This window comes from Passer montanus, unplaced genomic scaffold (genome assembly GCF_014805655.1).
Source record: "Passer montanus isolate IOZ18808 unplaced genomic scaffold, ASM1480565v1 scaffold11, whole genome shotgun sequence".
Classification (NCBI taxonomy): Eukaryota; Metazoa; Chordata; class Aves; order Passeriformes; family Passeridae; genus Passer; species Passer montanus.
In genome coordinates, this window is record NW_024357613.1 from 10,373,969 (window position 1) to 10,399,737 (window position 25,769).

The 25,769-nt window shown below is 38.9% G+C and overlaps 1 long non-coding RNA gene across 1 annotated transcript in view; it reads right to left on the bottom strand.

Annotated features, from left to right (window-relative positions):
* Nucleotides 1-25,769, bottom strand: part of LOC120512433 — a 52,594-nt gene that overhangs the window by 24,975 nt on the left and 1,850 nt on the right. The window lies entirely within an intron of this gene.

A 25,769-nucleotide genomic window follows, 5' to 3' on the forward strand; every position in this document is an offset into this window, starting at 1 on the left:
AGCACAGAAATTACTAGGTGAAATTCTGTTTATGCAGGAGGGATCCAAATTAGATGATCCTAATAGGCCTTTTTGGCATTGCAGTCTGAAAAACTGTGAAACATGACAACAAAATAAACACTGCTCATCCCTGCCACAGCTTTTACAGAACGCTTCCCCAGTGACAAAAATACTTCACTCATTCGCTTACTGCACTGAATTTATTGTTTTTCTACATATAGTTTATCAGATTAAGTTTTTCAAATTGTCAGATTCATGGTTTTGATGACTTAAATTCAAAGTCCTTCTCATCTTTTCAAAGTGAAACATAGAAGAAAGTAAACACAACATCCACACCCACTGACAGCTTTGTCAAGAGCCTGAGACAGACAGGATACAGGTGCAGGATGGGTAAATAACACTACTGGGAGTAAAGGATGTTCAATAGACATTAGAGTAACCATGAGAGCCTGGAAGCTTCCTCACAGGAAAAGGAGATCCACAATCAACTGAGAGTACCCAAAGCCCAGGAGGCAACAATCTGATCCTGCAGAGGCCCTTAGGAGTTTTGTTGTTCATTGAGGTGAGCTTTATTGTTCATTGAGGTGAGCTTTATACTATTAAATACTGAATAGCTACTTTAATTGCCACATGAAACGTGTTAAAACATGGAACTAGATCCTGCCTAGGTCAATACTGGAAGACTTATATGGTCAAGAAAATATGCAGTCTCAAACATCTGGAAATCTCACTCTCTGTCCATTAATTATTGGATTTCCAAGGTCTTCCAAAAAATCCTATTTTCCTGTAAAGGATGGAGGGACCACCCCCGGCTATCCCTCCGTGGTAAGACAGCATTTCTTTCTGACTGATGTGGGTTCTCTCGAGCTGCTAGAAGAAGATGGGCTATGACATCCCACAGCCTGGCCTGTAAGAGAAGGTAAAACATAAATGGCCTCTGTGGTGGCTGTAAACAGTTCATTCCTCTCCTTGTTCCCACCCTAGTGGGTTACCATGCACTTGCCTCTAGAGCTAAGCAAATATTTCCTAGGTCTAGAGGTCTAGGTCTACCTCAGGAAAGGCCATTTCACTTCCTATGGACAATCCCCAGAGGATGAGAAACACTCCATATTTCCACTGGAACAGCTCAGGAGAGTTAAGTTTTCCAGGAAATGCTCTCAGTGTTGTGCTTCTGTGTAGCTGACCAAGCATCAGGAAACTTATATCAATGTACAGATATCAGTTTAGCTTCTCTAAGTGCCTCTGCTCTTAGGGTTAAGAGCAGTATGACATAAGCCTCCCATTTCTTCTTAAATCCCATAAAGGATATCTAAATACATGTAATCCCTCCAGAACATGATGACACAAAAGATATTGCTGTGCTCAGGGTCTAAGAATATATTGCTTCTCTTCACTGGTAATACATCACAATCTTTAGAATTAGAAATAAATGCCCACTTTTTTTTTTTTCCTTCTTATTTTAGGCAACGGCTTACTTGCAAAACAAAAATGATGTATTGATCATTTGGACAGGGGGAGTGCACCGTTCTGGGACATAGCATTTTCATGCCACAAATTGCATTTCAAAGCAAATGAAGATTGAGATTTCCTCACAAATAAGAGCAGTGTGATCTGAATGAGTTCATCACAGATAGGGACTAGTTCAAGAACTTGAAGAAATAATTTTTAGTGTAAAATTGACTATTGGAATTTCATTAAGCTTAAAATTAACAGAATTTATTTCCAAATAGAATCAATCATAATTACTATAGTTCTGCTTCTGATTGCTCTGATACATTCATCACCCATTTGGAACCTAAATAGAAGCTTAGCGTACTCACCAATTGTTTGTTGTCAATTGACAAAGATGTTACTGAAACAAAACAAAAATTAAGTTGTAGCTTAAAATGATAAAAATGATGCAGTCAATATTCCAGCCATGGTTAAAAAATCTGATGACATAAAGGTATATTATCAGAGTGGAAGTAGAGGCATAGGGAGAAAAAGCAGCATCTAATCCCTCTGTTAAGCATCTACAATAAACTTCACTGTAGTTATACCACTGCCAGGATTAGCCAAACTTTGAATTAAAGTATGAACAACATTATTGTAATTTTTTTATTTTAATCCTTGATGAGAGAAAGAAATTGTACAGACTCCAGGAGCACAAAAATAATTGTTACATTTATGATTCTCAATTATGGCTTAGAGAGACTGCTTCTTACCCATCTCTTTGGTCTTGTGAAGGTTTTATAACAAGGTTTTTGAATAAAACAAGCGTTTTCAATAGCACCAGTAAAATAATCACATAATTTTGTAAAAGAGAAATTTTCATTTTGCTTTGATTCATGTTACAACTTATAGAGAATCAACCTTCTATTTGTTCAGATAGCTTAATCCTCACTTATGTTCTTAGCTTAAGTGGATAGAAAGAAAAAACCCTCCTAGGACTGGTCTTTTCTATTTCCACTTCTCCCTATAGCATTGTTGGAAAGAGGACACACTTTAGAAGGAATGAAGTCTTAAACAGAGAAGAAATTAAAATCCTGTTGTATACTCTGGTCAGCGTGAACTTCTCTCATAGGGGTCTAGGCTAGAAAAATATCTTCTTTATATCTCAATGTAGACTGAGACAGTCAACCCTGAACTCGGTCACAAGATATGACATATACCATATGTCAGCTGACCTCTTGGTCAGGTCAGAAGGAAAGATTGCTATGGGTTTCTACACCCATTTGCTTTACAGTTGATGCTGACTGTTTCAGAAAAGCAGAAAAATTAGTAGCTCACAAATTTTCCTAAGGAGTGTTGCTGATTCTCTGCCTGATCCAATAGACTATTCTGCAAGAAGATTCCATAACCAAACACAGATAAAAACAGGAATCAAAATATAGGACTGGCCAAGATTACATAATTTATTCATAAATTACATGATTATTAATAAATCATAGATTATATTTTATATGATACGATGAGTTAATCTCATAATTTGCCCCACAGAACTTTAACAGCAGATTCCTATACCAAGTCTATAATGTCTCAATGACCTATAGCCCATATCTAAGACAAAAATTCACTATTGATTCAAAGCATCAGGCAGTTGAAAAGATCATATTCCAAGTTAAGTAGATTCATGGATTAATCACCCTCAACACTTAAACCACACATCTTGTTTGTTAGTCTTATCTTCTGACTGTTGGATCCCACTATGTCTTTCCTCTGTATTAAAGACGTATCACCACAAATACCTTCCTTACATAAGTGTAAATAATAATAAATTCATTCTTAATATCCTCTTTGGAGAATCAAGATACACACAGTTTCTTGCATTTCTAAATTTATGACTTGAAACTTTTTTTTTGTTAAATCTTCATGAGAGATTTGTGACAAGGGCCCTAAGATTTCCCTGGTTTTCAGTAACCTTCTTGAAGGTATTCCATCCTGATTTATTAGTAGTCCCATAAATATCTCCCCAACACTGAACAATGTGGGACACCAGTTTCCTGTTTGTGCTTGATATTTCTTCCTTTCACACCTAAACATTGTGTTTGCCCTCTGTCCTTAGCACTTCCCAGTGAGCTCTTCATTCAGTGCTTAAGCATACCATTACCCTTTGTTCAGCCACACATATTTTAGGATGTAACACTTGATTTTTATCTTTTTTACCACAATTGGTCCAATTTTGCTAACACATGAGTTGTTCTGATGAAACTCTGCTATTAAAGAGGCACAACTCAAAGAGCTGGATCCCAACCAGCATCAGTGTACAGAGGTCCTTGCCAACTCGTGGTGTGACATCAGCTGACACAAATGAAAAATCCGGCCTCCTGCATTCAACACAAGACATTCTTAAAGTCATTTCTTCCACAATCCTTCACATCCTTTTCTATTAGATAGGAAAGAAATAGGGCAAGAGTTCCACTGGTTTCCCCCCAAACACATCTGGAATGTAGGTAGATGACCTGCTTGTCATGGTGACAATCATGGAGACCTGACCTGCTGAAATGGAGGCTCAGTTAATTGCTAGGAAAGAAGGATACTGCAGATTTCTGTAGATTAGTGGAGCAAAACTTATTGATTCTGCCTAGCACTTCATTCATCATGAAGAAAAAAATGCTAAGAAAAAAAATCTAAACTTATGTCATACTTATATTTGTGCACCCCAGTGCACAATGACAGGGTGTGGGGTTTTTTTTATCCTGATAGTTACTTTAAGTTTTAACAGAAACAAATTTTTGTAACATGCCCCTTTCTAACCTGCTACGTTTTTCAGCTCTGGAAATCCTTTTGGTTAATAAGGGTCATCAGCAGGGACTAAAGAGGGACAAAGAGGGTTTTTAATGTGAAATCAGAGACAGCAATGAGAAGCAAGACACTTGAGAAGTCTGCCAATGTTCATGCCATAGAAAATAGTGAACCTACATTTAAAAATTATAGGCCTATTAAAGCACCGAGATATTGCACTTAAGGTGTTAAAATAACCAATTAAACACGCAGTTTTACTCCTGCAAAAATACAGAGCATTTCTGTGGAAAAAATACCTCTGTCAAGAATTCACCATGACTGCTCAAAATCAAAATAAATAAATACTTTTAATTGGAAAAAGAATATTTGAAACTACAGTGCAGTTTTGTGGGCAAAGCAAATATGTTAGCCAGTCTTTTAATAAGTCCACATTGTACTGGATTCAATTTAGCTTTTCTGTGAACATGGACATAACCTGTTAATAATTTAACACACCTCTGGTAAAGCAGGAATGCAGTAAATAAAAGGTAAACTAATAAAACAAAAGAAGTGCTTTGGTTTTGCAACTAGATGGTAAATTAATGGAAAAGATTGCTTTCACAGCACAAATTCTGAAAATGTTATACACACAAAAATCATGAGATCAAACTTTTATGATTCCAAGAAAGGTATTAGCTTTATCATGTCACATAGCGCAAGTGACATGCTTTTCTTCTGGAATAGTTTTTATGTATACTGTGTGCTCTCAGTTCAGCTCAGCAGTGTTGCTTTGGGAATTTCATTTTTTAAATCCTTCACTGCATTTCACAACAATTCCTTCTCTACATTTATTCTTTTCTCTAGACAGAAGCAGTGCATATATGATACATGTCCTGAACACATGATTAAGGAACATGAATACAAGGTCAAACCAGAGCTTTCATACACTCTGTTGTAAGTATTGTATGTTATGCAATAAAATTTAATGTACTTATTTGAATGAAGAATGAGGGATAGCTCATAATTGCATCAGGGTGAAAAATCACTTTTTGTTAGTTAATCTACCTTGGTATCTTACTCTTGCTGATTATTCCAAGCTTTGCACTGAGTGAAGGTGATGGAGGCTATGGAGCACCAGCCCACAGAGGCATAAATAGCCAGCTGCCAGGGTCACCCACTGTCCCCCTAAATTTCTGTCTGAGCTGGGTCCTAGGGCTAACCCAGGCCACAACACTGGCAACCTGCACTGAACACATTTGCTGCATTAGCAAGAGCAGCAGAGCCCTGTTGGGCCGATGCCACCTGGTGAGGGACACACAATGTGTCTGCTGGCTGAGCTGTGGGCAGCTGCACACACCTTCCCTTCCAAGGCTCCCGGGGGGCTCTCCCTGAAGGCAGCAGGACACCAAATCTGCTCCCTCCTGACCCCTCAGGGCACCAAATCCCACCTGAGTCAGCCCAACAAGCCTAGACACTGACTGGCCCCTTTCCTGGAGATGAGACAGCCTCCCTGGGCTTCATCTGTTCCCAGCATCCAGACAGCCTCGGCACCTTCTTCACCTGAAGTTCCCCCCACATTATTTCCTTTGCCCTTCAATCTCACTCTTCTCTGTCTAGAAGCTTACAGGCCCAGGGCGGTTCCGGCTGCCAGCACATTTCTGGCTGCATTTGTCACACTCCTGCAGCACTGTGGGTCTGCAGACAGACCCCTTTTGAACAACCCCGGAGGCCAGTGCTGCTCCAGCTCAAAGGAAAGGCAGTCTGAGGAGCACAGCCATCCTCTACGGGATAATTCCCCTATTTGTCAAGCTCTCACTACCTTCCTCCCATAAATCTTTCCAGTTTCCTTTCCACACATAGTGGAAACTTAAACTGGGCCTGCCTCCACTGTTAAACTTCCACTGAAGGCAAAACTTTGAGTTTAATATATTCTGCCACTTGAGAAAAGCAAGGATTTGAATACTAAATAGAGCTCCATAATCCATAGCCATGTAATTGTATGTTACGCCAGTAACTTCTGTTAACAACGGAATTCAGGCAGAGGCACCAAGCTGACATGGAGACAGAGGCTGCTGCTGGGAAAATCAGGGGGGAAAAGGATGTTTAGGAGGAAAGGGGGAGGGAGGAAAGCGGAATGTCACTGAGAAATACATGAGTCCTGGAAAAGCAGTAACAGAGAGCTGCTGGGAAAGTAAGAGGCAAAGACAGGCTGGTCAAGGAGGCTTTGTGACAATATTGTGATGGGAATCCTGGATGAGCCTGCTGGAGTAGGTGGCTGATGGCACCCAGAGAGACCCAGGAGGGAAACACAAAGACTGGAGCACTCTTTCAGTAGTAGACTCTGAAAGTCTTACCTACATTCAGAGGGAATCTGGGAAGTTGAAAAAAACACTCAAATGTATAATATCTTTTTTGTGTGATGCATATCTCCAGTAAATGTGGAAGAGTTTTAGACAACTGGTAATGGAGGGGCACGTGGTAGGAGAAAGGCAGATGAAGCCTTTGGTGAGGAACTTGAACAGAGGCAGAAATTAGCTTGAGAGCTGCTGCCTTTTAACCTGTCCAGCATGGAGTAACCACACAGGGCTGTGATGTGTTCATTTACACCAGGATGCAGGTGCTGTGTCAAGGTGGTGGGGCCAGATGTGAAAACCCAGCAGAAAAGGCAGGATTTTCTTGCAGAATTGTGAGCCTTGCCAGGCATTTGGGCTGAGCTTTGCTAGAGGGTTGCAGATTCTGTGTTTCCCGTTTGGTGATAAGCTCACACAAGCAGCAGTGAAGGCACTGGAATATGTCTGCTTTTCTTACTTCCCTTATACTATATGTCCCTTCTCATTAGACATGAGAGGATCACATTTCCAGTTTAGGATGCATGAGTGAGAACAAGGACAGAAAGATAAGAGAATTGTGCAAAGCCTCATCCCTCTGCTTTTTATTACACTTGTCATCTATCAAGAGACTGACTGCTTCTCTTGCTTTTGGTTTTTTTTTTCTTTTTTTTCTCCTCCAGCATATTTGTAAATGTTATTTACTTATTGTCACTAGCTCCTCCGGGCTGTCTACTTTAATTTTATATCACAAATTGTGACCGGCAGCATTTTGTTGCTGCTGCTTTCTTTATTAATTTGTATCTTACTACTCCAGCAACAATAAACAGTCTTCAGCCCTCACATAATTTGGGCTCCATTTTGGATCAAAATGTCACAGGAATATTGATAGAATTCCAAGCCTAGCAAGGCTGGGAAGGTACTGTGGGCATTGCTATGGCATTCCCACACTTTTGAGTCAATTCTGTGCCGTTTAACACAGAGGAAAAGATTATACAACAGTATCATTATCAGCATTATCACATTTCTCTTCACATCACTAAGCATCATCGTTGGCATATTTAAAAAAAAATCTTCCATAGTGCTTCCATAGTTCAAGTATGTTATACAGACCTACAAATAATGCCTTACCCTTCAAGCACTTTGGACAGAAAATTTTTTCTGAGTCTTGAGCAGTTCAGAAAATCTTCCTTCAGCCAATTTACCATGCAGGGTTTATGCCATCAGAATTATTATTCTACTCATGTGAGTGGCCTTGCCAAGTTTCTCTAGAGTCAACATGTCCACGTTTATGTATCACTGAATTGACTATCTTTTATCTGTGAATACAGTAATGGGATTAGAAGCTTGACTCTTTTCCTATTTATTACTGTGTTTCTGACAGGTCTCATTCCTAATTCTCTTAATTTGGACCATCATATTATCTACAACTAGCCTGTAAACCTGAATGCAATGGTCTGATTACTAAAAATTACTGAAATCATCTTCTCTTTCCACACTTGATCTTCTTTAAATACCCATGTCTCATCACAAATAAAATTTGTAAGAGCAATTCTCAGTCCTGTTTTTGTGCAGTAGTGCTAATAAAAGCAGTAAAAACATCGTTTTTGTCATTAAAAACTTGTTTGTGTGTGCAGAGTAGGTATTTATATTATGGGATGTTTATTCATGTCTCTTACTAGCAATAATGAAGAAGCTGTATTCTATGAAGGGAAGTTCTCCAGACACATTTGCTACAGGGATCCCCAGAAGGCACACAGAAGTGCAGCAGCTCTGGATTTCTATTCTTTCTCACTAGCATGAATTGAAACTACAGCCTCTACGGTACAATATATTACATTAAAACACAAAACAGGTATAGCTGAGGGGAATAAGAGGAAGGAAGAAAGGCCAGAAATCAGTGATATTAACCCAAAAGAATTAACTTGTTTTCAAATGTGTTTAATTCCTATAGTCTTGAGTTACCATGTTTTGAAGCACCACTCTTTTTCTTAAAGGTATTAGTCAGGGTAGAGGAGCTGCAAGATAAAAATAAGATTGGATAAATGTGCCTGTGGCTCAGATCAACACCCAATAAGCAAAAATCTGCCTGTCATTATGCCTGCTTTGTATGCCATCACTGTTGATCCCTGAGTGCAAGGATTCATGGCATTATCACAGCTTCTTTCTCTAGACCTAAATGCTGGCTATATAATAATAAAAAAATTTGGGTTTTTTTATTATTATATAGTAGGAAAATTGAAAGACTCACACTGCCCACACACACTGGCTGATGCATTTGTACTCAGCAGTCAGAGCCAAAGGTTGTCTAAATGATACACAGAGTGATGCTTTGAAAATTCACAACAAAATGAGATCCCCCTCTCATTTCTAAATTACTGTTCTTCCTACTTGCAAATGCGCAAGAGGCATCCACACTAGGAAACAAGCTTTTTTGTTATGCCAGGGCTCACCATTCAAATGAGGACTTTTTTTCCCATCACATTATCAATTTAAAAAGAAAAAAACCCTCTCTGTAGGATTTGTTGCACTAGAAATATATAGTGAAAACACCGTAAAAAGGCCATTAATGACTATTAATTCTTCAGGGTTTTAAATTAATTTCTGTAAAACACTATTATATTTTTATTGACCTTGTTCAGGTTTTTTAATAGATTTTAAGGCTAGAAGGGACTACGGAATCATTTATTCTGACCTTCTGTATACACTCATAAAATAGCATCCAGTCAGTCCTGTCTTGAGCCCATTGCATTTGCCTGAGTCACACACACCTGTCAGTTTCAGCTCGTTCATTCAGAGGGATCCCTGGGTAGAATTGCCTTTTCAAAGTATGGATGAAAGTTACATTTGAATTGGAAAGAAAGGAATCCTGTCACTGATTTTTTTTTTCTAGGAAAAAAAAAAAGGACAGAAATTACGAGAAAGACAATTCCTTTAAAGCATTTGAAAACATGGATATATTGATTACCAGAATTCCTCTTAACAAGTAAAGCTATAAATTATCTGTTGTCCCTTAAGCCTTAACAGTCTTTCCCATGGCCTGAACTAATTATAGTGATCTAATTAGGTCACAATTTTTGAAACTAGCAAGTCATAAGACCTCTTGTATTTTTTGTAATGTCTCCTCTGGTATGAAACAAATTGCATCCCAGAAGTGCCTAGTTTTCTTCATTAATTAATGAAGAAAGACAATTAGCTCAGTTACAGACAGCTGTGCTTGGGCAGATGAGTCTTATTCACAATGACTCTGTATTTAGCTGTCAAAAGGAACAAAATTAGAAGACCATTACATAGTATTTCTCTGCTTCACATAAAGCTCAGGTGCAATATAGTGCATATGAGAACCTGGGATAAACTCCAAATTTAACCTGTTAAAAGGTCTGACAGGTATTGCTGTCCTGCCTAGAATAAAAAGTCATGAGGAACAGGCTAAAATGTTGCTTATTCAGGGTTAGAAGGACCTAAAAAGTACCAATGAGGAAAATGCTTATCCTGCAACAGAATTCTTAAAAGCCAGGGCTCTGCAGGAAATAACTCTCAAGACTTTGTTAGCATCTATGTGCAGTCACAAAATGGTTGGACCAGACCATACACACCAGCAGCGATACACAGCACAGTGCAGCCTTTGCTATCCACCACTCTTGCACAAATCATGGCTGCACCTTGTGGTGGCTGAGCCCACTGACAGCAAGCCCAAACTGCTAATGGATCACACACCACTGTAAAGTGGGAAAGATGCCACAAGTGGCCATACCTCTGTTATTGTTATGGGAAATGCTGGGGAATGGGGGAAGGCAAATATACTGGCCTCTCACCCGCAGAAGCCAAAGCTAATTTGTATTTGAAAAGTGACTGGACAACCTGAAGCCTGTGAGACATGGAGGATTATATTGGAGGCTCTGCAGCAGACTTCAAAAAGTTTTAGTTACAATGCAATAACCTTTCTTTGACACTGCATGCCCACAGTATTTCATTTAGGCTTGGATTTCTCACTCACACCAAGCTCCCAAGGAGCCATATCCATCGATAATGCTTTCTTTTATCTCTGATTGGTTTAAAAACTCCATCCTAAGCAAGTCCAGATTAGTTATATATGCCATCATCAACTCCCATCTGAATTGTACCAGTGCATTTTATTTGAACATGAAGTAATCAGACCTTCAGAGATACCTACTAGCTGATTACAGTGAACAAATTATATTACTTTCTCCACTGACTCCACAAAATATTGAATTAAGCTCAAGATTGCAGTGTTTATATTCAAAGTACTCCCGGGACCTCACAAAGTTCTGTCACAATGAAGCCTTATGGAGTAAGAAGAAAAGTTATTTGCCTGAAAAATAACTGCTTTGTGGTCCAATTTGCAGCTCCTGAATTCCACCAAGCATCCCACAACTTCCTCCAAAGTGTATTTTATACATACTTAAAAATATAAAGATTCTACAAAAAACAAATCTCATGAACATTCATCCCTCTTTCCCAGGGGAGAACAAATGTTATTTGTGACAGTAAATACTTCAAGATTTTGATGACAGTAAAACTGCTACCACAGTGAACACATTCTAGATGTTGCCATCTCTGACAAAAATTATCATTTCAGATGGATTAATAATCATAGAAATTACAGTAATTCTTCTTCACTACTTATTATTCAGCTACTCTTTTCCTGGCTTATTGCAGTTAGAGTTCTGGAACAGACCAGAGAAAGTACATGCAAATAATCTTTTGTATGTACAGTGAAATAAAATGGCAATATATACTGTGAATAACTTGTTTCTATCAGAAGTCACAATTTCTCAAGCAGACACACGAAGGACAGATTTTCCCCAATTTACTTCTGCTTAGGAAAGACTCACTTGTCCCTCTTCTCCACCAGACCACTCCTGAGGTTTATTACTAGCTGAAAGATTGTATCTGTAAAAATATTATTTTCCTACAAGGTAGTGCCTACCAGGAATAACAGATTAAATCGTGTTCGAGCTTAGACAACTGTTAGCATACACCACAAGAATTCGTTCCTGCCAGTTTTAATGATTCAGTCCAAGAGTTTACAGAGCCTGTTTCACAAAAGTGCTAACTTGCTTTGCAAACCTTTTGCACATAAGAAACTGGAGAAGGGAGGAAAGAGAGAGAAAGAGAAAAAACAATTTTCCACACAGAGAACAAGGTGCAAAAATTTTACTGTCAGTAAGGGAAATACTGGAACTAGTTGTGCACAGGGATTTTGGGAAACTTTCAAGGATCATCTCCCCCAAAACAGATTCCATGCTTTCCTCTTATTTTTCAATTACCTTTAAGAGAGTGTTAGCTCCAAAGACTGGATTTCAAATTGTCCAGTGATGAGGGGCAAGGCAGAGTGACTCTCTGGTGGGGAGGACTGTAAGAGAGGGACCTGGCAGCCATCAGAGCACAATAGCCATTAACAGCTCTTCCCCAGCAGCCAAGGCAGGGGAACAGCAAGCATTGTTCCTGAAAACAAATTCATCAATGTCAGTGTCGTCCTTGCTAGCTCAGATGCACAGCTTTCAGCTGGCATATTTATTATTAATTATTATTAAATTTATTTATTTAAGTGTGCTTTGCATAGATAGACACATTGTCAGTCACCAAGGACTTAATATCTAAATTAGTTAGGACAAACAAACACAAGATGAAACAACACTGTAACAAAGAGCATGTGAGGGGATTACTAATGAAGAGAGAGAACTGTTTGAAGTGGTGAGTTGAGTGTTTAAAGAAGAACCCACAGATTTTAAAACCAGTGATTATTATCATTAAAATAATCTAGGACAACCATTTTACATGATGCTGAAAACAGTCTGTTATGTCAAAATGGACATTCACTGAAATATTTCAACCTAGGTCTTGAGCCCACCTCACAGGAGCAATTCAACTCCATGTCTATTCACCTCTTTCTGGGATTATTGTGCTTCCTGAAGAATAGAAAAAAAAATACTCGAAGATGAGGACGAAAATATTTTCCTGATGTTGGAAAAAGGATCCAAATTCTAAAGAGTAACAAGAACAAAAAAAGAAGGCAAGGGAATAAATAGAGCAAGTGGATTTAGAGGGAACCAGAGTATGTCTGCTCAGGTGAGAAACACACAGAGTGACCATAGGGTAATTAGCCTTATAGGGTTTTAAAGAGCCAACTGTTAAAAGGGCTGGAGGTAGAAAGACAGCACAGAATTAATATTATATGTTTAGAGTAGCTGAGAAGGATAATAACTGTATCAGCAAAGCACCACTAGATAAAACAACGAGGAATGAGTAGGGCATGAAGGCCAAATGAGATCTAAAATGTCTTTGGCTCCTTAATAAAGAAAGGCTTTTATCTGAGGTCTTTTCCATTTCCAGATAGAACAGACCAGCAATTTCTATCATTTATTAGATAAACCAAAATCCATTCTTCAATGGGTGACTAGATAAATGTTTGAATTCTTCCAAAAAATGATAAAAGCAGAAGAGAAAAGTACAAGGACTACCAAGCTTTGAAGGTCAGCTACTTCACCCTGGAGCATCCTATAGACTTGGTTAAAGCAATGACAAATTACAAGAGACTTTCCAAAGGTCATTTAATTGGTTCTATTCCCTCTTAAGTATATTATTAAAAGATTTCATCTGGATCCTGCTGTCCCCTTCAGTGGTCATCTCCAATTGGCAACCCTTCAATTTCTTTCCTTAATAGGTAAGCTGTGCTTTAGTAGAGGTTCTCTAAAGCCCAAAATGACTCATAAAACATGGGGTTTCTGGCTGCTTTACATCAGAGTCTGCAGATGTTACAGAGTGCATGTGAGTTGAGTCTGGCTTGTGCAGGTGTGAGTCCAGCTTAATAGTTTTCTTAGGCTTCAGAAAAGGACCATTTAGGAACAGAAACCAAAACTGGAAGCCAGAGGGCAAATATTTTCAACATCTGCTACACGTTGTGTGATATTCCTCTGCTTTCAGAAGTAGGATTCTTAGAATTGTTTTGTATGGCTTTGATTCAACCTCTGAAGTGTATTTCTGTAACAAAGAAATACTGTTACTGGGATCTAGTGTCATGGGAAACAAGATTCTCAGATTATAGGGCATAGGCACGCCTCCCTTCCCTGCTTGTAGCTATGTAGCTCACTTTTCCCCCTGCAAAGATGACTTGTGGCACTGACAGTAAATTCTGACATAGAAAAATGATGTTGGAGAAGCATTTAATCTCTTTTCACCTGTTCTTTATGAACTCTAAGTCCTGGAAACAAGAACCATACCCATGTTATTTAATATCCCTACCAGCAATCCTATCTATGTACTACTGGCGAACCACTTCACTGCGATTCCTTTGAGCGTATTTTTCCCATCCTGTAGTCTCAAGAGCCTGGCTAAGACACATGCTTATTCTTGTTAGATCTCATTCAAGCACATTTGAGACATTGCTACCAGGTCCAGAACACTTTTGTTAGGACACTGGATATATTTTTCTCTCATGAAGAACTAATATTATTATCTCCATCAAGAAAAAAAATGAAAATCTAAAAAAAGCTCATAGAAAGTGTTATCCTGCATTCACATTTGGAGGAAAGTCCCAGAAGTCAGGGAATTTCTTCGTGATAAGGGAAAATAGTAGGAAAAAGAAGCCTTTATGAACAATAATACATGGAGATTGTTCACAAGCAGACCCAAAAGCTGAAAATACTGATAGGTCATTTTCCAAGTAGTGTGTGCAGACATTTAATAGACCATAACTTCACGCCTTTAGAAGATACAATCATAGAGAAATTCTTTGCTTGGGATCTGATGCCTAAAGAAGGGTACCCATTTGTGCAGAATGTCTGAGCAGATGTGTTTTGTGTACCTCTTCCTATCCTGCTCTCATGTTACCTCTGGCACCATAACATTACCTTAATACTGGTAACAGATGCCACAGATCTGTTTTGCAAGCACTACTTGCCAGGAGACCAAGGTCCTTTGAGTTCTTTTAGCCCCTATCTTGTCTCCCCTTATCCATGTCTCCCACATCCTCATCTCAGTGTTAGAAAGCCACATATTCCAAAAAGAGGGATATCTCCTGCCGTGTTTCCACCCTAGCAGGATCAGTTCTATCCTCTGACCTAGAGGCCATGAAGGGCAAGCTGTTAACACTGACAAGTCCTGTTTGAGGATTCAAGGCATTTACTCTGCCTCCAGACAGGTTGTATGGTGCCACATGGTTGCACCCCCTTAATTTGGGATTTGCTTGGGGTCTCTCACTTTCCTAAACCACGTTGTTGTCTCTGGCCTGCCATGGAGCACAAGAACTTGGAGTGGGATGCTGTTTGAAGGGAAGGTTTGAAAGGAATAGCAACACTCAGCTCTCCAATTTATTTAATGAAGAATATATAGAAAATCTAGAGAAAATGAAATAACTTATTCTTAGAAAACTCTTAGATATCACTAAATAAGGCATAGACTATTGAACATTTTCTTCATAATAGTTAAATGTGAGTCTCCATATGTATTAATTTTTTATGACTTTTTATATAACTGGAGCCCATTTTTATGTTCCTTCCTGCTTTTAAGTATAGACTGTTCATGACACTTGATAACTTGTACAACCAGTATCTGTAGGGTAACGGCTTTATCAAGCTGCCTGTGGTATTTCCATGCACAGGGGGTGAATAGAAACAGCCACACAGAGAAACACAATGGATGAAAGGCTGGGCCATAAAAACAGCAGTTTGTGTTTCTAAAATTGAGCAAAAACCTACCTGAGTCCATCTTTAGCTTTGAGCATAAGGATTATTCACTGTGTCCCAGTGGCTACATTGATACTGATGAATGCAATGGACCAAGGCCTGTCCTCTGCTCCTGAGAACAATAATCCCTGCACAGCACATATCAATACAGCTGAACTCTCTTCCATGTTAAGTACAGGTCACAGCCAAACCCTGATAAACTCTGTCTGGAGAACCCTTAGCCCTGACAAGGACTGTGCTGACCATTTAGCAGCATGCAGACCCCCAAACCTGGGCCAGGGCTCAGGTCTCCCCTAGCCTTATTCCACCTTCTAAAATAAACTACAAACTACAAACTACAGTAGTATAGTCATAGGCATGACCATAGAAAAGTTATCAATTGCCATAGTGGGGTGCAAATACATAGAGCTGTGCACCGTAGATCCTACAGACCTCTGCAAGGAACTGGAATTACCCCATGTACTGCCACAGAGATGGATTAAAACTATTAATTATGTTTTGTTCCTGTACTTCACAGTGGTTAGTTCTGTTTTCAGGAGAGAAAAAAACCTGCATTCTCCTAAATACTTAATGTTTATAATTTTTTTACATCTGTAATTAATTGTAGGTACCTCTTTACTTATGAGTAACTAAAGGGGGACAAAAAGAGATTAATTTCTGAACAAATTTACAACAGCTATTGTTTTAGTTAGAAAACAGTAGTCTGAAACAGAATATTTTTTTAAATGCAGTAAAAGGTGAAAAAATCTAAACAACAATAATGGAGGTTTTTCTGGCAATCACAACTTGCAGTAAAATTTACTTTTAATGAGGAAAAAAGTTGGAAAAAAGCACATTAAAAAGTTTTAACATTGTGCAATGACATTTGATTTTAACACTGAAGCTTTCTTCTTTGCAAACAAAAATCCGTCTTTAAAACATGTGCAGAAGGGGGTACAGATACAAATCAGCCACAGCCAAAACAAGAGCTGTATAATCAGTACCACAGTACCACCTTGTGGGGAAATAAAAATGGCTTCAGTATTGCCTTCTTCCACTGCACAGTTTCAGGAAATACTCATCATATAAACATAAAATTATAACTAAGACAAATGAAACAGACCCAGACATCAGCAATGTATGTGATGCATGATTTCTTCCAGTGTCAAATTACTCTTTTTGAAGAATCCATGTTCCAGATGAAATCTTTCAGAAGTCTACTGTAAAACTTCCTGGAAGAAAAATGTCTCCTTTTACATTTGCTTGCATTCTTTACTTGACTTCCATTTGCTTCAAATTTATTTCTCTAGTTACACTGAATCAAGAGAACAATTGCATCAGGCATGTCAAATTCCACCCACACAAAATACTTCATAAAGTTAAAGGCTATGACACAAATAAACTAATGCCAGGATCTTTGCAATGACTTTTTTATTGCTTTTCTGCAACTGATGTAGATATTAGAGACAGTAATATTCCTGACTACATCTGAAGAAATAAGGTTATCAAATCCTCAGATCCCCAAAGGGAATTTTCATCTGCTTTTCTCCATTTCTTTCACATAGTGAAAGAAATTTGTATGATTAAGTAATTGCTGGTTGTCAGAAGAAGTAGTTGCCCAGCCATCATATTTTAAGAGCTGTATTAAATGCAATTTTCACCCTTTCAAATATAACTTCTCATAGGCATCTCTGAATTGAATGTCCCTAATATAGCAGAACAACTAGTTCTTTCTTTCCCAAGTTGTTCGGATGTTGACCAATGGGGCGGGGGGCAGATGGGGAATGGAGCATTCTTTTGGGTATTTTGTTGGGCTATTTCATATTTTCCTCCAATATATAAACAAAGTTTAAACTTGATTGTCTTCTTGCTGTGGAGAACATGCCATTGATGGGAACAGTACAGAAACAAATTCACAAGAAATTGACAAAATTGTCTTCAGGTTTTCTCTTCACACAGAGCTAGGTTGTGACATTTAGACCTCTAGAGTTTGAGGACTCATCCACGTACAGCTATTGATACTGGCTTTAGCTGGGCTGGGGTCAGATTCCAATAGTGGGATTCCCTTCACCTTACTTTCAATAACAAATTGGGTGAGCAGCCCAACTGCCCATACATTCCCATCTAACATCATCTCAGATTCCTCAGAATATACTTCCTGGACCTTCAGCTCAGGTAAATGTGATGCGCTGACCTGAGCATCACATTTACCAGCCTCATGCAGAAGTCACAGAATCCTTGGGGGTCTTTAAAGCCACTAAATGGCTATTAGCAGGAAGCTGAACCAAGCCCTAGAAGTCTAACTGAAGTTTGTTACAGGGGCTTGAAGTAGAGAAAAAGACATCTCCAGAGAGTAATTTGGGAAGAAATGCCCTCTGAAGACACCTGTCTCTCCTTACTGAGCAAAGAAGGCACTTTGAAACCATCTGACTTTCAGGGAATCACATTTTGATGAGATTAAACTGAAAGTTAATGTATTACAGTTTATAGACTTTCTCTCTATTTTTGCATGCTGACAATATTAGCATTGTTGGTTGTTGTTTGGGTTGCATGTCATATATGTGATTTGTACAATGTGATCTGGCCTATAATACATACATTATTCCAGGATACCAGTCAGCTCAGATGCCATTAGTTGTGGCAGCACCAGCAACTGAGGTCTGATTGTCAGGGACAATTCACATGCATGAACAGTGCCTCTGCCCCAAATGCTCTTTTACAATCACATGCTCTCTTCCCAGTGAAGGCAGTACCCCTCTTCTTCAAATATGCATTTAATTTGCCAGAAAGACAAAAAAAAAAAAATTATGCCTCCCTCTCAACATGTTCTCCATAAACCAACACCCTAAAATCGTGGCATCACACAAATTCCCCAAGTTCAATCTCCACATTCCCAGTCTCCATCACAGTGGATCTGGCACACATCCCACAAGTAAATGATTTTCTAGAAGATGCCACCACCAGGCACACGAAACTTGGAGGGCCTACCACGCCACTAGCCATGTATCCCAGACTCCCCACAGTCTGGGAGACTCACACATACTCTCAGATAAAAAGCATGCAAGTCCTGAAGTTAACATTTCAGAGTAGCTTTGAAGTTTTGAGTTTTCCACCACGAAACCATGAGATCTATGTATATATATTTTTTTTACTCAAGTTCATTTTCCTTCCTCTTCATGGGAAGAGACCAATGAACACAGACTAAGATTCCCAAGAGGGCACATGCCGCCAGGTCTCATCAAGGTAAATTAATTAGACAGTGAAATGCTGAGATTATGCCAAAAATTAGGTTTTAGCAAGTTAACTGGCTCATCACATCTATTACATTGATCTGTTGAAGCAACAGCTACAATAATGGCCTGAAGAAGGCTGCCTTTATGAAACAGGATTAGAGCCTTCTAGTCTAGAACAAGAAGTTATTTCCTTTCTCGAGGAAACACAAAAAATTTTGGTGATTTATCACTTCCATATTTACTGTGACTTTTGACTATGGTCTCATTTAACTGGGAGCATCACATATAAAACAGAAGACAATGACTGTATTTCACTATCAAACAAGTGATACAATGATATAAACTGTTTACTTCCTTCTCCTATAATTTTATTTGCTTTATTCTTCCACTGATAGAAATGTGTTGTCTTGATTACAGATTATTTTTTTGATCATTTTTAAAGATACCTTCTAGAAAGAAATACTGTTCTAACGATGCATGGCAAAGCATGTTAACAAGTACCTCTTTAAAAGAACCAGATCTTTTTGATTTTTATTTTACACTACAGAACACTGACTTACAGCACACATAACATCTGACTCACATATCAATTAGAAATATGATTATCTGGTGGCATCTTTGGATCTTCCATGTCCATTCATTTCCAAACACATCTACAAGCAACAAGAAAGCAGAGCCACACAGAGGACATGCCTGTGCACCCAACCAGGCTGGAGCTGCAGGTCCATGTCCCACACTTGTTCCATTGGTTATTGCAAACCACACAAGAATCAGGGCACCTTCTGTGAGATGTTTCCAGCTTGCTAGCATATCCTTAGGAACATAGTACAGCCAAGGTTGGAAGGAACCTTGAAAGATTATCTGGTCCAGACTTGTGCAGGAAAGGGAGGCTAGATTAAATTATCTAGCACCCTGTCCAGTTGTGTCTTCAAAACATCCAGTGAAGGCAACTTCACTATGAACCTGGATGTTGTTCTAGGCAATGGTTATTCTCATTGTAAAAAAATTCTCTCTTACGTCAAGATGAAACCTAGCAAAACCAGCACCTTTTCTTCCTTATGAAGAGAGGGACTCCAGCCTTTCTGGAGAAGCCCTTTAAGTACTAGAATACTTGTGATGAGATTCTCTTGAGCCTTCTCAGGGAGAAAACGACTAACTGTTTCAGACTTTCCTCATAGGCAAGTTCTCCATTTGACCAAGAGCTCCATATGTTCCTCGTTTCTGTCAGCTCTAGCTTTTGTGAAACCAGGTAGTAAGAGCATCTATTCCTGTTTCTCATTTAAATAGCAGAACAGATCTTCTAGAAGAAAAACTTTGAACGTAATTTCCTCATACCCAGGAGCCTCAGTGGACGCACTCTCAGACTATATGTCTTATCCCCATTATGTGATGAAGATTATGAACAGTTTCCCCTCTTATTTCCAGTTCACTGCTCCCATGCTTTGTGATACTCCATCCACTTTTGTGTCTTGTACAAAACACATAAGGCTGTAAACTCCCTTTCCCAATACTGTTTAAAAATCACACCTGGAACAATTCCTTTCACATGCTCTGAATCATTAATTAGAAGCTTTAAAATATGAAAGATAATGATATTACTACCCCAAGAAATAAAATACCAAAAAATTTCTCCTACTTCCAATTTCACTTCCTTCTTTAGAATACCGCCTTATTCACTCAATTCAATGTAATACTTACTTAATCTTAAGAACATGCAGTTCATTTCAATCTATACTCAAGTAAAAAAATATCACTATAAGAATTTATTACATTATTTACACTTTTAACAGTACATTTTTATTCAACATATGATTTGAAGATACCTCCTTAGGAAATTAATACAATACTTTGCTTTCACAGATAGCTATGACAAATAAATGATTTCGTTTATCAGTAACCATCCAGTGAAGTGACTTGCCCCAGCTGCAAGGAATATTTACAATTCTCCAATCTGCTTGCATTAACAGGGTTCTTGTGCAAAAAGTAGTTTCCTTTTACTTTAATATCACTTTCCATCAGTACTGTTTACCTCCAGAATATCTTTATCTTTCCAATCTCTTTAAACAGAGGCAACATATATCCTCTCTGTCTTTGTTTCGCAAGATTAAACATGCCAAGTTGTTTTATATTCCCTTCTGTGGTACATCCTCTCTTATCTTGACCACCTTTGTAGCTTTTCTCTGCAACTAGTTAGGTCTCAATTCATTTTTCTTGGAAAGCAGGTACCAACACAGTAGAGCCTTTCAGATGAGGTCTGCATAAACTTTTATAGCTTTATTGGAATGTATCAGATGGGATATATAAGCTTGCACATTTTCTAGGTGCATTACCTACAAAATTCACAGTCCTCCTAAAAGCAGTTAAAACATTCAAGTTGTAATCTTCTTCACCTCTTCTTCGTAAGTCTTTCACAGGATAACAAGATGTCATGAGTTCTCAAATTAATTAATGAACATGTATTCTAATATTTTAAATACTAGCCACTTTATTTCTCTTATCCTTGGAGTCATCTAATTTCTCCCATTTGATTTTCTTATCCTTCTCTCCATTAACTATGCTGTCTAAACTTGTGTCTGCAGAATCACTGTCATACTCCTAATTCTCTTATCAACACTGTTAATGAAATTACTAAGAAGCTTTCTCTCAAAATTCAATCCTGAAAAAAAGGTCTTACTAGTAACTTCATTTCAATACTTCCCTTTTGATAGTCTCTACTGTCTCCTAACAACTCTCCTACTTTCTTTACCCACTTTCAGTTCTTCTAATGATTCTTATCATGTCCAGCTTAATTAACGATTTCCCACAAGACAATATATCAAATACCTTTAAGATAGAATAGTTCTACCCATTCTCCTTGCCCAAAAATATCACTGAATATATCAAAAATGGTCTTTTGTTAATCCGAGATAATTGACCTTTGATTAAAAAGGTGTGACATTTCATTCCATTTACCTCCACGCTCTTTATTACTCTCTCCATTACATTTTCTTTTAAAGCCTACTGAGAGCACAGCAAAAGATACTTAGATGTCTGGATCTGTTTTTGCATCTTTCTAAAATACCTTTGCTACCTACATTTATGCCTCTGTCTAACACATCTTCTATCAGCAATTTCATGTACCATATCTTTCAGACCTCTCAGTTCAAGATCAGCCAGTCTACAGCCATTTGTCTCCTTCTTCTCTGTGCTAAATTTACTATCTTTCTCCCCCTGGCCACTTAGCCAAGCCCAGCTGCTGATAGATGCACCAGAGAAAATGGGTTTGTTTGGTTACAGGACTGAATCTAGATAGTCTCTCACCTTTACCTTGCCCTTACTGCACAGTGGCTGCATTACTTGATTTTCCAGGCTCTCTTGGTGGTTTAGACTGCTGGAAAACTCTGGGAGATCTAACATGCCCAGACTAGGAGACAAAATAAGGTTCAGAAACAAATGTGATCATTTGAGTTTCTGTAATACTCATACAGTAGAACTTTTCTTCTTACCAAAGTGAATACAATTCCTTGCATACAACTGAGTTTGCTATTTAGCAAAGCAGCTCATCCATTTATTTTGCAAGGCCTTGTTAGGGTTTTTTTTTAACATATGCATTTTATCACAAATAATAGGGAACACCACCACTGACAGAATTAATAGCTATTTAGAAGATTTTACATACTATGGGAAAGTCTTCTCAGAATGCAAAAGAAGCAATAAAAATACCTGAAGCGTGCTGGGGGTGCTATCTCAGTGTATTTGGCAGAAGACACCCTTGTGCTGTTTCCCAAGAGTTTGTAAACCATTAATGCAGGACATAATTGAAGAAATCATTGAAATTCAAAGTGGAATCTCACACACACACACAATATTGCAACCTGCTCTAGGGAAGTATTAATGTACAAGCCAAAGGAGTTGCATGAGAAGAGTGGATTAGGCAACAACTCGGCCATGCAGAGAAACAGGAATCTCTCAATGTCAGCACAATGATTTGTCCTCATGAGATATTTCCACTGTACCTACACTGGAACAAGCAGCAGGCTCCTCTGGGGTGCCTCCCAGCTGGGACATGAACTTGTGGGGCAGGTGTGTTTCATAGTGTTCTCCATACTACTGTCACCAGGAACCTGCTCTTTCATCACAGAGGGTTCCCACGAACTGAAATAACATAACTTCATATTTACAGGACAATATTTAACAGGGATAAAATAGAGTCAGACTTGGCAGAAACATATTCCTGTGCTAAATCTAGAAGGGAACCTTTTTTATTGTAGGCATTCTATTTGCAGATACCACCCAATAAGTACCACCACTGTTTTCTAGTTTCAATCATCAATCACCTCAAGTGAAACATTTTAATCCATTTTTTTAAAAAATGCACACACTGAAAAAACAACACAAGTTAAAGTCTTTTGGAAGAAGAAATCACTTAGCTTTTTCTAAATTTAGTGGAAAATAATGCTTGTTCACCCCTTTTTAAAAATTGTTAGAGCAATTTTAAGGGAGATGGACAAAGGGTAGCCAGGATAATGTATCTGTGCCTTTGTCTGTATTCATGAAAATGTGTCCAAATTCTAAGCTGTACAATTCCATATTACATTGGATAAATTTTCATTAGGATATGCAGATATTAGGGCTAAACCTCAGGTCTGTTAAGCTGTCCAGGTGGATTTTGTTTATATCTTGTATCAGACTTACTGTTGTCTCTTTTGAAAAAACACAACCGTACACTCAAGGACAGGTGTGACAAAAAGCTCCACAGCAGCTGTCTCAGGTTGGAGTATTTGTGCACAATCTGGCCATGGTATCAAGACATTTCCAACAATCTTTAAGCAACCTTCCAGGCAATGCAACCACTTTCCAATGTTAGAGAGAGGCTATTGAGACCCAGAATGTGGACTTCCCAGGTTTTAGATTTTTCTTCCAAACACAAGAGTAGTTTTTCTCCAAGACAACCACAGCAGGTGCAGCTTTTATTTTCCATTTTCTCATGTATCTGTTGAATAAATATTTTGGGGCTGTACAAACAATACCCAGTCCACAAAATAGCTAATCATAACCAATTAAGACTGTATCAGTCAGGAAAGAAGAAAAAAAAAAATAATATCAAAATTACCACATCCTTAAAACCCCTCCTGATCTTCACAGCAGTGACATTTTGATAATGATGATGACTCTGCCTTCACAGACAAAGAGCTCATTATTTTTAAGATACATATTTCCACATCAATTTCTGAAAGGAAATGAACCTTACAAGCAACTATAATTGGAATGCTCTCTTCTGCTGTCTTAATACCCATCAACAAAATATAACAAAGGTAACAGAAAAATCTCTCCACTGAATAATAGAAGACTGCAACTGCCATTTGCTTGATACATACCCTCAATAGAGGTCTGCGAAACATAACAAACAGCCAAATATTCAGTTACATTTACCAGAGATCACCAACTGCCACCCTCTAAAGCACAACCACTCACTTGGCCATCTTTCTAAGAAGTACTGATGTAGTTCACCTTTCCTGATGCATATGTGCCCAAAAATGAAATAAAATGTTAAGCTTTTGGCCTGAGATCATGCTCATGATTGCAACTAAGTATCAAGATGATGGCTTTCAAGTATCCAGTGATGGATTTTCACACCTCCCTTTCTTTTCATTCACACTTTTTCCTTGGCTTCAGTTGACTTTAGGGGTTCCTTGTCTTGATCTACAAGTGTGTAGAGAACTGAAGCAATTCATCCAGCAGTATGAAGCCAGTATTAACCAGACTGAAAGGAGTCTGGTTTTCATTGGACTTGCAATTTTTCTCAATACCTCAGAAATCCATATTCTTCATCTTCCAATAATCAATATATTTCACACTCTAGCGGCTGAGACAGCAGCAGCTGCTTACATAAAGCTATACACTTTCCTGTAAGAAGTTGTGAGGTCCAGGTATAAACACGGTTCTTTATGACTGTGCCACAGCATGACCAAATGAGCATTAATAGTGGCTTTTGAGAATGAAATGAAATGAAAATCAAATGCTTCACTGGGTATAAGGGGGTGCCAGGGCCAGTATGAGCATCCAAACCTATAAAAAACCTGAGAAAATAGGGGCTCTGAATAACCCCACTGCTGGATGAAGCTGATACTAGCCAGATTTTGTGGTACTTGGACTAACAGAAGATTCTTTAGATCTTTCTACATCAAACCATATCAGAAAATCAAAAAGCAACAGCAGAAACTCAGCACATTCAGCATATGAGTCTGCTCCCCACGCACACACAGATTCCTTGGGCAATGTCATTGCACCAACCCAACCAGCCCTGCATACGAGTTTCATCCTGCATGCAACAGTCAACATGTACTGTGACTGCTTGCCTGGAATTTCTGGATTGGTGTACATCTGAAAATCCTGGACAAATTACAAAAGCTGACAGGAAAATACAAGAGGGGAGAAAACAACCCTTAATGGCAACCTGTCACAAAGTGCAGCAGCTCTGATAGAGGTACTTTCACCTTGGCTTTTTTAACAACAGCTGAGCCACCATAAGATTAGGTCACGTCCCATATTCATCCTTGTTTTTTTTTCCTAGCTAACTGTTTAAGTGGCTTTCTCAGGGTAGCTTTGTAAACCAGCTCTCTCTACATTTATGAGACTTCCTTGTGAGATACAGACATTCACTAGCATGCTAGCAGAGGAAGATCTAGGAAAGCTTACTAGATCTACTAAAATTACATACTATTAATAGTATTGTACAATAACATAACTTTTTATATATAGCCCGAAGGCTAAACATATCAAAATGAAGCACAGCTGTTTCAGGGGAACACAGCAGCTCTATTCACTCATCTCAGCACTGATTTCACACACCATGGACTGCCCTGAAGCGTCAGTCTGAGACATTTACCACTGAAACATTAATGGGATGGATGCTCCAGCCAAAAGCAGAAGCAGGAGACAGCCCTGACAAAGTGTGGGTCAAGACTCCCTCGGAGCGGGAGCAGTTAAGGTAGACTTTCATTTCCTATGCCTTATTACTATGTGTTTACATCACCCGCTCCATTACCCTCCACTCCACAGACACCTTCCTACACACAGGCTTCCCCTGAGAAAGCACCGCTGAAGAGCACAAGGCCTGCCCTAGTCCCAAGACCGTAAAACCTCCTGCCTCCTGGAGAAATACAAACACATACGCAGGGAAAAGGCACGTGCATATATACACATGTGCAGGGAAAAGGCCTGCGCTCCGCACTCGCACGGCGGTAACACGCAGCCCGGGATGGGGCCGTGCCCGGGGAGCCCCGCCGGGCTCTGCCCTGCAGCTCCAGCAGAGAGGCGCGGCAGGGCCCTGCCCGCCG